Source organism: Cyprinodon tularosa, unplaced genomic scaffold (assembly GCF_016077235.1).
Source record: "Cyprinodon tularosa strain WSP-4 unplaced genomic scaffold, ASM1607723v1 ctg691, whole genome shotgun sequence".
In the NCBI taxonomy this organism is placed as follows: Eukaryota; Metazoa; Chordata; class Actinopteri; order Cyprinodontiformes; family Cyprinodontidae; genus Cyprinodon; species Cyprinodon tularosa.
Genome location: NW_024039442.1, coordinates 600,435 through 615,654, shown reverse-complemented (window position 1 = coordinate 615,654; position 15,220 = coordinate 600,435). Strand labels below are relative to the sequence as shown.

General features: G+C 37.0%; 2 long non-coding RNA genes across 6 annotated transcripts in view; both read right to left on the bottom strand.

Annotated features, from left to right (window-relative positions):
• Positions 1-373: 373 nt before the first annotated feature.
• On the bottom strand, positions 374-4,344 carry LOC119771855. Of its 2 annotated transcripts, none has more exons than XR_005279189.1 (2): positions 4,027-4,344; positions 374-2,326 (listed from the first exon to the last, which is right to left on the bottom strand). It is a non-coding gene; the product is annotated as an uncharacterized LOC119771855 (long non-coding RNA). The 2 variants fall into 2 exon arrangements; XR_005279188.1 differs by having other exon boundaries at positions 374-2,267.
• Positions 4,345-5,853: 1,509 nt separating this feature from the next.
• Positions 5,854-15,220, bottom strand: part of LOC119771861 — an 88,349-nt gene continuing 78,982 nt past the window's right edge. For all 4 annotated transcript variants that reach the window (XR_005279192.1, XR_005279191.1, XR_005279193.1 and 1 more), the window contains 2 exons: positions 8,560-8,636; positions 5,854-6,640 (listed from right to left, as the gene is read on the bottom strand). This is a non-coding gene — a long non-coding RNA (uncharacterized LOC119771861). The remainder of the gene's footprint in view (positions 6,641-8,559; positions 8,637-15,220) is intronic.

Below are 15,220 nucleotides of genomic sequence, written 5' to 3'. Positions count from 1 at the left end.
TTTTTTATCCAGAAGTTTTGCATTCCCACTTTTTTCTTCTCTTCACTTCACTTGGTCGGCTTCATATTTAGCATGCCTTTTTCTTGGAAATGTCTTTGCATATTACTCTTTTTATTACTTTACAACATGTCATTACAAAGCAAACATGCAAGCAATCCTTCTGCATTGGTAATGAAAGCAAATTATTCCATCCATTCTTCTTGGAAATCCTATGGTCTCATGAGGTATCTTCCTTTTTTTCCCTTTGGGATCCAAGGCCCAAGCCATAACCGCCGGTTTGTTTACAACAGCCACCTGCCTGGCACCGTGCTGCACTGAAACGTGTGTTGCAGGGTATGATGCAAATTTTCATGGACAGAAATGTTTACATTTATTGTTTCAATGTATTTATTATGTAAATTTATACAGCATTCGAAAACACAATGAACGTTGGTTGGACATCCTGCACACCAATAATACCGCCCCCCCCCAACAGGTGTTTATGAAAACACCCTGGGGAACCTAAACCCAAATAAGGTACTTATCAAAACGATCTATTATTCCCAGTTACTATAAAAGGATATCTGAGCTTAGATGAAAAGATAAATTTATTCAAAGTTCACACTAGTTAACACATCATAAACAAGTCCTTTTGGACTTGGCAGGTAAACACAAGATATTGGACACAGAATGGTAAAGGAAAGTTTATTCACTGCTAGAAGAAATAATCAAAGTGGATGGTACTGATAGTTTACAACGTTATTGGCATAAAAAGAGCATTCTACAGGAAATGTTTTCTATACAGCAGCGTGGTCTTGGGTTACTTGATAGACCTATATGACTTATCTATAGCAGCTGTTTTTCCCACTTACTTAGAGCAATTATACACAACTAAATACATGTTGTCTTCCTTTAAGCAAAGAAAAAAAACACAAAAAAGCAACTGTTTTAAGTATATATATAACCATAGTCCATACAAAACTACATTTATCTCAGTCCAACTCAATTCACCTAAACACAGAGGTGAGCCACAGGAAAACAACATGCCACATACATTCATGTGCAATATCTACATTATAACAATTTCTTTATGGATAGAATTTATTGAAGAATTACTCCTTATCAACCATCTATCTGGGGCCAATTTATACTAATGTAAAACAACCCTTTATATAAATAAATGTGTTCAACTTCTGGACAGTCTTGCCAAAATGTCATGCCCAAAAGTACCCCTCTCAGTCACCCCAGTGACTGAGAAGGGTACTCATGGTAAGACATGTCCCAAGGGGTTTTTTAGAGAATAGGCCAAATGGTTAGTGTGGTTAGTGTGAGTTCCAGATTTTATGTATAGGAAAACAGGACAATGCAGGTGCGTTTTTTGGGGGCCTGGAAACACTGGGGGCTGAGCAAATCCTCATAGGCACCTTGTTTTAGGCCATCTACTGCACCATGTACTCCACAATGTATCTATGAAAAATAATCTTGACAATATAAAAAAAGATCTCTAAAAAAAGTATTAAATTAAGGCTTTCATTATGCCATCTTAAAAAGTCTAATGCTCTTCAGTTATTGAAGCCTTGGGTTGTTTGTGTATCTAAATGTCTTTAAAATAGCCTTTTTAATTTCACACTATACAACTAAAACTAAAACATAATTTGATGAGCAGACTGACACCTCAAACAGGTCCAACCTTACAACCAATCAAAGCGATGTATTCAAGATGGATTTTGTGGATAATCAGAAGCAACCAGTGTCCAGCCCAACTCAGACACTAATAACAACTCCAGGTAAGGTGAATGCTTGTATGAGCGAGAGCTATGAGAACGAGCAGAAGAGTGCTGCAGTTGCTGTGTTTTGACCACTGGTTACAGTATCATAAGAAAATTATGTAATGTCTTTTTAATGTTATAAAGCAGGCCATTTATTTGACATTTCTTCTTTCTTGGGGGTAAAAAGGATTTAAGGCTATAATTCGGGGCTAGAGCCAGGAATGTTGCCCAGGCCAGGTGACACCATACGTGGCTCCACACTACATCGGAGAATGTAGCTCAGTCATCTGGGACAGGCTCAGAGTAGAGCCGCTTCTCCTTCACATCGAGACGAGTCAGCTGAAGTGGCTCCAACCTGTGTTTTTTCGATGCGCCCTGGATGCCTTTGTCTAGAGATGTCCTAGGCACATCCCATCATGACGAGGCCCAGGGGACGACCAAGGACACGCTGGAGGCACAATGTCGCTCTGCTGGCCTGGTAGCACCTCAGGCTTCCTCCAGAAGAGCTGGAAGAGGTATCTGAAGAGAGGGAAGTCTGGGAGTTTCTGCTGAGACTGCTGCTCACGTCATAGATAAAGCTTAAGATGACAAATACAAGCACCAAACTGACTATATTAATGCGTTTATTAGCACCAAGTTTTTTTTCTCCCAATGTTTACATTTGATCACTGCTGCTTTAGGAAATATAAATGTCATGAGAGTTGTACAAAACAAAATTTCGTATTGGATACACTCTGTGTATACAAAATGACAATAAAGTTAGTCTAAGTCTACAAGTACACATGGTTATTTATATATGTTTTGTCATATATGTTTAAAAGCAAACTGTAGCAGATTAAAGCTGGTAAAAGCTTAAATTTTGTGTTCTTATCACCACCAATTCCTTTTAGTTAGATTCATTCCAGAACCTCAAAGTTATTTGCTATCACAAAAAAATGTATATGTTGCCAGGATACTTGATGATAAGTTGAGGCTTATTGACTTTTTGGCCTTTGATCCGTATTAGATCTTGTGAAGCGTTCCATTTTTCTTAATAGCAAACACTGTACTTTGGTTGATGTGCTATTTTGCGCCTGTCAAAGGCACTTCCTTTGCCCTCCTCCAACCATCATGCCTAATGAAACGGTGTCGATGCGTTCCATTTATCTGCCACAGTGTGATCGGTTTGCCATCATTGATTTGAGGAAGGCCAATTGGCTGGAAGGGTGCTGTAAACTGCGCAATTTAGAACCTACATCCTTCATTGTCACATTATGGCTGCAGAATGAGGTAGTTAAAGGCTGAATGAGTGTAGTGGTTATAAATAAAAGGAACAAAATATATTCGGGGAGAGAGAGGCACTAGCTGTCAATAGCATCTGTGCATGGCCTGACATCAGAGTTATTATCAGAGCAGGGGCATCACAGAGTCAAGTACTGTAAAAGTGTGAAGACAGGGCATTTCTTTGATAGCTCTAGAGTCTTTGGAAAGAGATAGATGTTGTAGATGAGTAATGGGACAACTACCATGCCACACCTCAGAGTCAGGGCTGCTTCAAGCAGGGAGTAACAGAAAGAAAAGTGTGAGGGCCTTGTAATACCATAAAACAGTACTTAAATATTTTAATTTCATTTGTCACAGAGGCCCCTCCCTCATAGTCTATTACCCTGACAACCATCCTTCATCAGCTGAATGAGTGCATTATTCATTAGCACTAATTATTTTCACATAATGTCTGCCCCGATATATTTAACCTCCACATTACGCCCGGGATAATAGCCTTGTAAAATTGAATTGTGAGAAAGAAGTGGAGTTGGAGAGCTCATTTAAAGAACATAAGAGGGAAGAAAAAAAGACTGAAGGAGGTAAGGAAGGGTTTTTGAAGCCACAAGGGTGGGAGGGGGGTTAACAGAAGGAGTGTTAAACACTTTGGGACAAGGGGCCCCAGAAGTGATGGGACATTTGTTCTTGTCTCATTTGCATGCTAACAGAAGTGCCCGGTGGTTTTCTGCTGGGCTGACGGGATGCCTAAAGCCCTGTGGGTTGAAAGGGGCCTTGAGGTGACGAGTTAAGATTAGTTCTTACTTTTAGGGTCATGCCAGCACCTGACATGATCTACACTATGATGAAGATGGGCTAGTTTAGCAGGAAAAAAAGGTAAAAATTCAAATCTTAATTTCATCACCTTAGTTTTATTCTTATTCCTGTCTTTAATTCAGCCTTATTTATATTGCTTGCCATTTAGTTCCTCTCTCTATTTTTTCTTCCCAAACGTCCCGCTTTCTTAAAAATAACTCACCTGCACTGATGAGATTGTAAATCTCCCTCTTTGGCTCATTCCCACAAGGCATTCTGGAAGGTCATTTTCTGCAGACAAACTTGAAAATAAACCGCGGATCAACAAAGACGTTGTTCTCATTTTGTTAATTCATGAGACTGACATTTACCGGCCTGTAAAATTTAAAGCCAAACAGGGCTCACCGCATTGCTTCATTGCTGTGGTCTTCCTGGTGAGAGCTGTGAGCCCCTGCTGGTACCGGGGTACAAAAACTCACCAAACATGAAATAAAACTTATAGAAACACTCCAATGCAAATTCCTATGTTGAGGAATTTCTTCAATAAGTTTTGATTTAGTAAAATAATATAGCATTTCATCTTTTATTCATAACCTGATCTAATAGATTTTAAGCAGAATTGCTTGTTTACTTCTTGCTAAGAAAATAAATGAACATGTCTAGTGCAAATTCACTGAAACAGCCAATTATTTAAAGAGCCAACATATTTTAACAACTGCATTACTTTTAGAAAGACAAACATTAGGGATCAGTACAAGTGTTTTGGGAAGATTGAACTGAAATTAAAGACTGCCATAGAATATGACATTATTGCAAAAATAAATAGAATAGCTATATGTTAGACTGTTGATATTTAAACTTTTGAAATTTGATGATATGATTTACCAAATTCATTGCAGAGAAGTCCTGAAAAATATATGGCTTTTTTATGAGTCGCTGTAGATGTGTCCAGCTTGCTCCAATAGGTGTATTACAATTCTCATGATGAAAGCAATGCAGATATATTAGTGAATTTCTCCGCTGATAAGATAATGATTTCAATTCCATCATGCTGTAAAATAATTTGGCCAAAGACATTAAAGAGACAGGACAGAAGAGTGTTCTTTCCTTTCTTCCCTTCAACTTCTGGGCACCAGGTTAATGTCTGTTCCCACATGACTTTATATTTGACTCTCCATAGTGGTCTCGAACACTTCTGTTTTGTTGAGCAAGTTTGCAGCTATTTAAACATGTATTTTTCTTTGTTTCTTTGTTTCTTTCTTTCTTTCACCACTTTGGTTTTGCACTGAAAAATAGGTGCAGTCTGATGCCTTTTTTGTTTATCAATGTGTTTTGGAATATGTATCACTCATTGTTTTGCAGCAGGTTTTTTTTTTCCATTTGTGTTGCTTTTAGCAGTTAATTTGCCCCCTGATCAGCAGCTTACAAAAGTCCAGCTTATAAAACTACACACAAAAGCTTGCAATAAATTGAAGATTTTTGCACGTTTTTATTGGCAATGAGAATGATCTGAACTACTTAGGAAAAGTGTGCAAATTTATATGTACCATATATTTTGGTAATATAAAGAGAAAAGGTTAGTTACCTGTCAAAGTATAAAAGTGAACAATGAAGATAGTGTGGGAGCCATTTGAATATTTTCTAATATACTGTAAAATGTTAGAAATAAGGCAAAAATTTAAAAAGCTGGAAGTATTCTTTTTTCCTTTCGTCCAAATACCCACTTAGTCCTTAATTACATAGTGCTGAAGGTAATATTTATCTGTCAAGGGATAAAAAAACACAAAGACAAACATTACAGGAAACAATGCATGTACGCATCCCCCTCTAGAGGGCAATTAGAATGGCCAATAAACCAAAAATACATGTTTTCGGGATGCAAAAGTATACTAAAGTTTCTGGATATTATGTTGGCATTGAGGAAGAAATATGCAAACATATAAATATGTTTAAAAAACAAAAAAAAATTAAAATAAAACCTAAATTTATCATTTATGTTTTGTTTCATCTTCAAAAGCAACAGAAGCCACTAATTACAATTTATGCCGCTAATTACAATTTATGCCGCTAATTACAATTGTTTGACAAATGACAATTTTTCAAACAAATAAAGAGGTCCCATTTGTAATTTTTAAAACTTTAAATGGTTGCAAATTAAAGGTACACAGTACAATTCAAAGATTGTGAACATTTTCACCATAGGAGTGATAGAAAAATGACAACTTTTTACATTGTGTTATAGAAAGTGCATAAATACGTTTCCAGTGGACTATGTAATCTAAATAATCATAGAGACATTATTCGGTATATCTGAACTCAGTACAATTCATTGTTATGAGGTACTGCTTTTTTTCTTAGCCTTCTTTGTATTGTTTTAAAAACAGTGACCAAGTTCATCTCCATGGTGAAGGAGTGCAAGTGATCTGCTTTTATGTCTGATGATGGGTAATTGCAGTTCACTCCAACTGGGAAAAAAATATTATTCTGAAGCTTTTCTGCTTGATGCCCAGAGGGTAACACTCTCTGTGTGTAAAGTATCTGTCTCTCTGACATTTGGATTTGCCTTTTACAGAGGACATTTTTCAAAACTGGCACATGTTCATGTTTTCTAGATGCAACAAAAATCCTTCTTTTTAACTCCAGTCAAACCGTTTAAGAAAGTGTGTAATTCATAAATTTGTGAGATTTGCAGTAGATATGATAGCAGGTCATATCATGGGCCTTAAAAAAAAAGATAACCGGATTATTCCAAAGAAATTTTTTTCTGTTTGGATTTTTACTTAAATACATATGGCTTTCAGAGGCTTGGCTGATGGTGGAAATGTCCCTGGTCTCATCTGCAGAAAGAGAAAAATGAAGAGCTCATTAATCACATTTGTTTTACAGGATACATTTAGAAAACCTGTGGCAGTATTAAGAGAACTAGTATATGGCAACAATGCAATAGGTATGCTCATCATTCCAGCATATTTTTGGGCATATGCCCGAGTATTAAAGGTGCACTGATTTTACAGTTATTAAGCAGACATGCTCATCTTTGAATAATTCCTTTGAATCACACCAGCTTTCCAATTACAGCACTCTGGTGACTCGCAATGAACCTTTATCCATTCCGCAAATGAGCATGCTATCACTAAATAATTTCCTCTACAAAGATGGTGCGGTGCATTATGAAATATTCAGGACTCAATTTTCCGGCCCTATCAGTCTTTGGAAATATCCATAATTACTTGATAATCCATAATGTAATTCATTTTGGGCACTTTCGAAAACTAAGTTCCAGTTGATGTGAAATGTTTAATGCGCGGCTAAGATTGAAAAAAACTCATATTTGTAGTATTTTGTTATGTTTAAAGGAATTGTATTTTAAAATCCAGTTTTTCTTACAATGACAGACTTCTTTAGGGTCAGTGGGAAAGCACATATTTGCTAATGAGTAACTACTGTGAGAGGACTAAATGCGATATAGTTTATAAAGGAACAGAGACAAAAATATTGTCAAAAGTCAAAAGAAAAAAACCCGCCTGTCCCACAGCTAGATTGTTCGAACCAAAAAATCTATGCCTAAAAAAATGTTAAATATAAGATACATTATGCCTGTAAATATCATCTGAAAAAAAGGTGCAGAATTATGTCTACTACCCAGATATGTGGAGGTGTAGTTGGTGATTATGGGGTATAGCTCGGCAGTAGAGGCATAGGTACAAATAGGCATTTCAAAAGTGAGCGCAAGGAGCTTATTGCATGAAAGACAGATGGAAATTTCCACAACACTGTTGCTTCCATCTGTGGAAGGAAACAAAACCTATAGAATACTATCAACACAAGAACTTACATTGAATTGTGTGCCATGAAAAGTGAACATGTGCTTTATATTCCAGTTTATTCTTGTGCAACTTTATAAGATATAACACAGTTTAGATTGTAGTATCTTACTATAAGATGCTTTATGGCCAAGAAAGTAGGCCATAAAGAAAATGTAGCCACTGGCTTTAAAACGAATAAAGTTGAATGGAGCCGCTGACATTATATTGTGTTGTTTTATTGGAATTGAGGACTTCAACTTAATATCTGCAGCAGCGGTCAGTCATTGTGAGGGAGCGCCAAGCAAGATGACAGTAATGACATGATTTTTAAGGTGTGAAGCTCTTGTGATAACAGCACTAAGTTTAAAGGCCAAAGCTTTCAAAGGAAAAGTGAGACCAAAGATTGAGAGCAGCAGGACTTGAAACAAAATTTCATGAATCTCTTTTGTTTTTTTGGAAGTGAATGAGATAAAATACCAATATTGGATGGATTTTGTATAGTGTGGACAGATGGACCATTTCATTTGATAAGGGGGAGCTGGTGTCTGACTCCTTTTTGGCAATGCTGGAAAAAAAAGGCAAACGGACTACAGCTTGTCTATTAAAACAGAGACTTTTTCATAAACACATAAATATTGTTTTCTTCTATGATAAAGGTATTCTTAAAGGCTAAAAGAAATATTAAATACACAGTCCAATAGATTCAGAAGTTTTGCTTTCCTCAACATGCATAAAGAAATAACCTCCTAGATACAAGTTACATATATATATGTAACTTTCACAGCCATTATTTTAATGACTTGATTAATTTTAGCTATTTTTCCCAACAATACAAAAAAAGCAAACAGTATCATGTTGTGACTGTAAAATGAAGAACAGTGTAGTGCTTGTTGTTGCCTTTGAAAAACAGAACACAAATGGGTAAATTGACACTGATAGTGTTAACTTACTGGGAATTGGTGAATAAGGACATCTCAAAGACAAATCCCAATCCAACTTGCAGGCACTACTGTTATTTATGGACAATCTGTTTGGAAATAAAAGAAAAAAAGTGAGTTAAATGAAAAATCAAAGTTGTATCTTTACATAACAAGAAAAAATCCCACACAGGGTAAATATATGTGATAATATTGAACACTCAAAAAAAAAAACTGATCACCAGAAAAACAAAACACAACATGCAATCTCAATCTCTCTTGGTAATTTTGGATATGTTCATTTTGGTGTTAAATTTTACACTTAATTTTTCTCTAATTGTGTGGAGCTGTTTTTAACCGGATTATGGTGAATATAATTGAGGCGACTTTTTGGCACAGAGGAAGCAGAAAATCCACTTTCTCCAAGCCAAACTACAACAGTTGCTTTGTTGTAAAAAATGTGTTGCTCTAGGAATATAAAAGTATTAGTATATTGGATTTAGGGTAATGACCAAGCTGAGGAGATTTTTTTCCATGTCTTAGGCAAATGTCTGCAGCTGCCATCTGATTACAGGTATTTAAAATTTCCTTCAATCATCAACATTAATGACACATGAGAAAATTAGCTGAAGATAAAATAGTAGAGAATGAGGGATGTCACACATGGCCTCCACCATCGCTTTTCTGATTATCCTTCTAACTGATTAAAATCATACATTCAGAGTCACTGAACAAACTCCTGAAATAAAGCTGAGCAGAATGGTAACTGAAGCGCTTGGACAAAGGAGTGGTGATGCAACCAAAGCACGACAGATTACAATGGTAGAGTATGAGCAGCGATTAAGTCAGCCTAAATGCTGCAAGTTTTAAATGACAATTTTTTTGTTGTGTGATTATTTAACACTGCAATGAGTTAAAGAGCAGTTTTAGATTATTTAAATATTTTTTAAGGGCATAAGGTATCAAAGCTACTACTCTTTAAAAGTGTTTCTTTTGACTTTTTGTATTTCATAAGACAAATTCACATACATGTACAGGAAGATCCTGGTAATAAAACTGCCTTCTCGTAGTTATGTGCATTGGCCTTACACTGCAAATGTAACATCACAATCATTCACACTCATTTATTCTCTTTTTATTAATTTTTTTAATTTAATTTTAAAATTTTAGATATTAAAATAAATAGAAATATAACTAATATGAGTTACAAACCTGAGCACAATTGACAATAAATTGACTTCAAATAAGGCTGTTCTCACACCGAAAAAAAAAAAAAAAAAAAAACAACTCTTAGTGAGTAAAAAGACATTTTGCATAGTATTATATTTACCATGATAGAATTGAAAGAATTTAGTTTTTATTTAATCATCAGGAATCATTTACCGTTCACCAGTGGGATAACACCCACTATAAGCCCACTCTGAGTTATCTTTTCCTGAATAAGATGTTTCGTATTTTACTGTCTGTCTTGTGTGATTACTGTTTCAAGCAACATCTTTCACTTTCTTGTAGGAAATAATCCTTTTTTTTGCCAGAGCAATCAAGCCCTGATACCCTTCATTTTCTCCTTGACATTTTTTTGACGAATTCCCATCTGCAAAGCATTTCGGAACGCCTTGCCCAAGGAGGTGTAATTTAAACAATATCAGTCAATGTGTTGCTGCCAGAATGAGAATGATCTTCACATGGATATCTCATCTGACGAGCAGCAGAGGACAAACTTGAATAACAAGTGCCCAATAATTCACTCAGTGCTAATATCCACCTAATTATAACGCCAGATCCAGTAATGTCTCTTTTCCTTCTTGAATTTAGAATAAATGAATGAACTGACCTTCTGCTTTCATCATGTTTCAGATGCTCAGCTTTCCATACGTACCTAAAATGGTTATGGTGTGTAGTTTTGTTTGCCATAAAGAACAACCACAAAACTAAAACACCCATTAGAGGATCAAATCAACTTTATGAATATTAAACCTGCAATCCTAATTTGTCATTGAGCAAAGTAACCACACACTAAGTCATCACATTTTGTAGGCAAACCATTATAATTATACCACTATAACACATTTAATGAGAGCAATCAGATCTAAATATTCTTGCCTTTAAGGAAGCAGAAGTCCAAGCCAGTCACAGAGCGACTATTTGGTCATTCTCTATTCATTTGCAGAGGGTGTTCTCTGGTTGTCAGGGTCTTAGCAATGAACGCTACCTCCAAGTCAGCTGCTCAGCGGGGGTCTTTAATTAGAATACTCATGTCAATTTAATGAAGTCATGGCTTTTGGTCTTGCAAGAGAGTGCAAACCCCTACAACCTCTGCTGGGAGAAGACCCCAAAGACCCGCAAACTGAGACTTTGCTCATGTATTCTGAAGAGGACCTGAATCTGAATCAAACCGGCTTCGTCTATTTCCATAAAGACTTTGTATAGTTTTATACAGACCACATACATAACAACAAGTTGGGTATATTAAGATAACTGGCACACAGCAAAACACAGACTGCATAGCTGTCATATCTTATGTGTTGACGTTGTTGTATTACGTAATAGTTTTTGAAACCAAATTTAAAGGGACATTGTGAAACAATTTCTCTTTTTTACTGCCTGGAATTGAAGACTACATTTACCTATGTGTTATTAATGGTGTATTAATACTTCTAATAATCAGATAATTTTTTATAACAGAAGTATTTTACATTAGTTTATACATAAGGGTGGTCCCCTGTTTGCCAAGCGCCATGCATTCTGCCATCTTGAAAGTACATATGGAAGGATAAGATCATAATAACAACGGAACAACAACGTGTTTCCCCTTGCTGGCAGTACAGTGTGATTGACGATGGAAATGAAGATCATTTGGAGACGCTAACCCGTCAACTTAAAGTCTGCTTTACTGCAGCACAGTGCAGGACCATGCATATGGAGCAGCAGCTCAAGAAATGGTTTCACCATTCCCAAGAAAGTTAAAAGAAAAAAAAAAACAGAGACATCAAAAGTAGAAGATCATCATCAGGCAAGCTTTCTCTTGGTGGAAGAAGCGAATGAAAGAGAAAGATTTTGAAAAGGGACGCTGAAGTTCAGATGCTTCTTCTCAGCAAATATATGAACTGTACTGCCTAAATTAACGTAAAGCTAAATTATTCTTTTTGGTTTAATTAGACAGTGCTAATCCATCCATCCATTTTCTTACACACTTGTCTCGAGTGGGGCCGCGAGGGGTGCTGGTGCCTATCTCCAGCAGTCAATGGGCAAGAGGCGGGGTACACCCTGGACAGGTCACCAGTCCATTGCAGGGCAACACAGAGACACACAGGACAAACAACCATTCACACACACACTCACACCTAAGGACAATTTAGAGAACCTAACAGTCATTTGGAGATGTGGGCTGTTTTTGGACTGTGGGAGGAAGCCGGAGTACCCGGAGAGAACCCATGCATGCTCAGGGAGAACATGAAAACTCCATGCAGAAAGACCCCGGGCTGGGAATCATACCCAGAACCTTCTTGCTGCAAGGCAGCAGGGTCCCACTGCTCCACTGAGCAGCCCACAGTGCTAATCATTACCTTAGCAAGAATAACAGTAGATCACACAAACATATACCAATACGCTTTTCTAGTTTTCAAAGCCACGGTGAACGCCTGCGTCTTGTCAAAGTATATGCTGGCTTGTAGACACTTCACTTCACTTTGGATTACATGGTTACATCTCTGTTGTCGGGGCTTTTTAACACACAACGGCTACAGTAGCTGCAATATGCGTTTGAGGCAGTGAAGTGAAAGGGTTTAGCGTTAGTTTGAGTGAAACACGCCCATTTTCCCCGCTAGATGACAGCGATTCTTACACAATATCCCTTTAAGTCTTGTGGGTGTTGTGAGATCCTTTAATGTGGCAGAATAACACAAAACAAATTTTCAAAACATCTAAATTCTGAATTATTCCTTTTCATATATAAAAATAAAACTCAGAATTCAATGGTTGGCCAAACAAAAGAAGGTAATAAGTGGCATAAACCCTGACAATGTTGTAATTATGTGTTAATCAATATATAATCTTAGATAAAAATACAGATGTTTTCTTTTGCACATACTAATCATTTCTTCTGAAACACTATAAAGTCATTATGTCTGTGTTTGGACAATAGGCTGTTTAGCTCATCCCCATTTCTGCCTTCTAAATTTCTCAGTACTCTTCTAATGAGGACCGACATCTGGACTCGTCTCACAATACGAGGCTGTGATGAATATGACCCCTGTGGTCAGGCCCTGCCCTAAACCCCACCAGGGCACATAAAGCAGTAGCGCCGGCCTGTTAAAGCGCTGCACTGGACCATAAATCGGTCAGAGCACTTTTTAACTGTCCAATTTGCATGGCCCTTACACAAAAAGGCTAACGATGTTTTACAAGACAAACATGCACAAACGCTATGCATGCAGGTAGGCTGAAAAGGTTGGGACTTGTTTGTTCTACGAGGAAATTTCCCAGTTTGAATATGTTAACACATTTGATGAGGCTCCTCCCTGAAATGAACAAAAGTTAGGGAATACAGAGCAGTCTGCAAGAAAGACAAAGGCATTGTGATTTTTTTCTTTTTTTTCTCTCCAAAAGTTAGAGAAAAAAAGAAGGAACGGAGAGAAGCAAGACTGCCGATGGGAAAAGGCAAGATGAAGAGGATGTTGAGATGGGAGTCTGGGTAGTTTTATCTAGTGGGCAGGCTGACGGTGGCGGCAGGATCTGTCTCTGTTAGCAAGAACACAGTCCTGTTATTAAAGCCATTTATCACTGGCTGAATATTCTCCCTTTAATAGGCGCTGTCGTTAATTACCCAACTTTGTCAAGACAGAGTGTCAAGGGCTCTCTGTTTTCTCACAGACAGGCTCACCCAGGCCCTTGGATGCATACAGAAACTTAAACGTGTCATCAGGCCAGGGGACACATTTTTATAAGTGGAGAGGCAGAATAAGGGTTCTGTGCAGCAATACATCAGAGGAGGCATTTGGAGCTTGTCAAGACGAAATACAATAATGCAGTTTTTGACAAAAGAGGTCAAATTACTTAATGAGGAATTGATATAGAAATTTTTTTTTTAAAGTAGTTTTGTCTGTCTTATTTATGAGTTAAACTCCAGTTTTATATTTGAAAGACAGAGTCCAGCCATTTTATTATTAGTTTTTCTTAGCTTTCAATGGTGTGCTGTTATTTTTGTAGTCTTGCTTTAGTTAACTACCATTTATACAAATGTTATAGTGATGTCAATTAATAGAGGGATGAGTGATTTTGCAGACATGCAAAATCCACAACTATAAGGGGGAGACAAATGTCATAATCCATCATTGCCTCAGTAAAATGCTACTGACCTTTGGAATTAGGATTTCTTGCCCTCCTTACAATAATCTGGGCACACCTATTTTTAATTATTAACATTAAGTTAGCATTAATTAACATTAAGTTAGCTCTACTATAAAAAAATAGTTGGTGCTGGAATGACCAATACATCTCTGATTTCAGCTGAACACTAAGAATTGGGCTGCTTTTTCAAGTGCCACGGAGGTTTAATTTATATTGAGTTGATAGTATCAGCTGTCCTTATTTGAAGAATAGTGGAGAGGCAAAGTCTCCTCCTTCCCTCTGCTTCCCTTCTCCATCTCTAATTAGACACTTTTGTTCTCCTTTTATAATTAGCCACTTAACTAGCAATAGAGCTGTGGCTGTAAAGCATTTACAAGGATTCTGGGCAGGACATGCCAGCACCTTTTGTTTAGCAATTAGTTTCTCTTTGAAAGGAACAATGCACAACATCTGCTGGTCTTGTAGAGCTTATTGAAAAAAAAGAGGCAGCAGTTGGGATTGTACCATAAGGATTTGCTACAAGGGCTGGCAGTTTGTAGTCTCAGGAATCTCTGGAAATGAAAAAAAAAATCAGCTCTAATAAATATGATGATAGGAGTTAAGCGAGAGCTGTGTAAGGGGGGCTTGTTTTTCACATTTCACTCATTAAGAACTGGCTAAGTGACAGTGCATGGTCCCATGTGAACAATGCAGCACAGGCAGAGTTTAGCACACGTCCCACTATGGCTGCCTTTAATACCCAGTCATTTACATTGTAGTTATCCAAAGACAGAAGCAATGAAAGGCACTGCTCCATTGATCCCTTTGGCATGATTAGCTCACCAGTGTATTGTCAAGGCGAACTAATCAGATGCATTGATCATGGAATACCTATTAACGCTTCTCAAGGCAATAATATGATTTTTGTTCTTCCAAACTACGGGTCAGTCATCCTGCTGAGATACAATGAAAGAAAATAGGGAATCAATTTCCAATGGGATTTCTGGAAGAATCCATTACTCTCAAGTGTGAATTTAACATATAATTCACAGTAAATCAGCAGTAGAACAACTGGAATAAAATGTTTCGCTATTTTTCTTTAAATTTTGGATTAGTTTTTTCTGGTGTAGCTTACTTTTAACTTAAAAGATTGATTTCATTTTCTGCTTGGTTTGCCATTTGTCCAGAAGAGGTTGCTGTGTTCCCTGCAATTTAAAGGCAGGAAACTGTCAGCTCAGATTCAGCCTTCTATTTATTAGATAGACAGAAAGGAGGAAAGTTAAAGTGATATATAACAAGCTTCCCCACTCTTTTCAGTGCAGTAACTTATAATTTTCAAATAAGTATGGATGATAAAATCACAAAT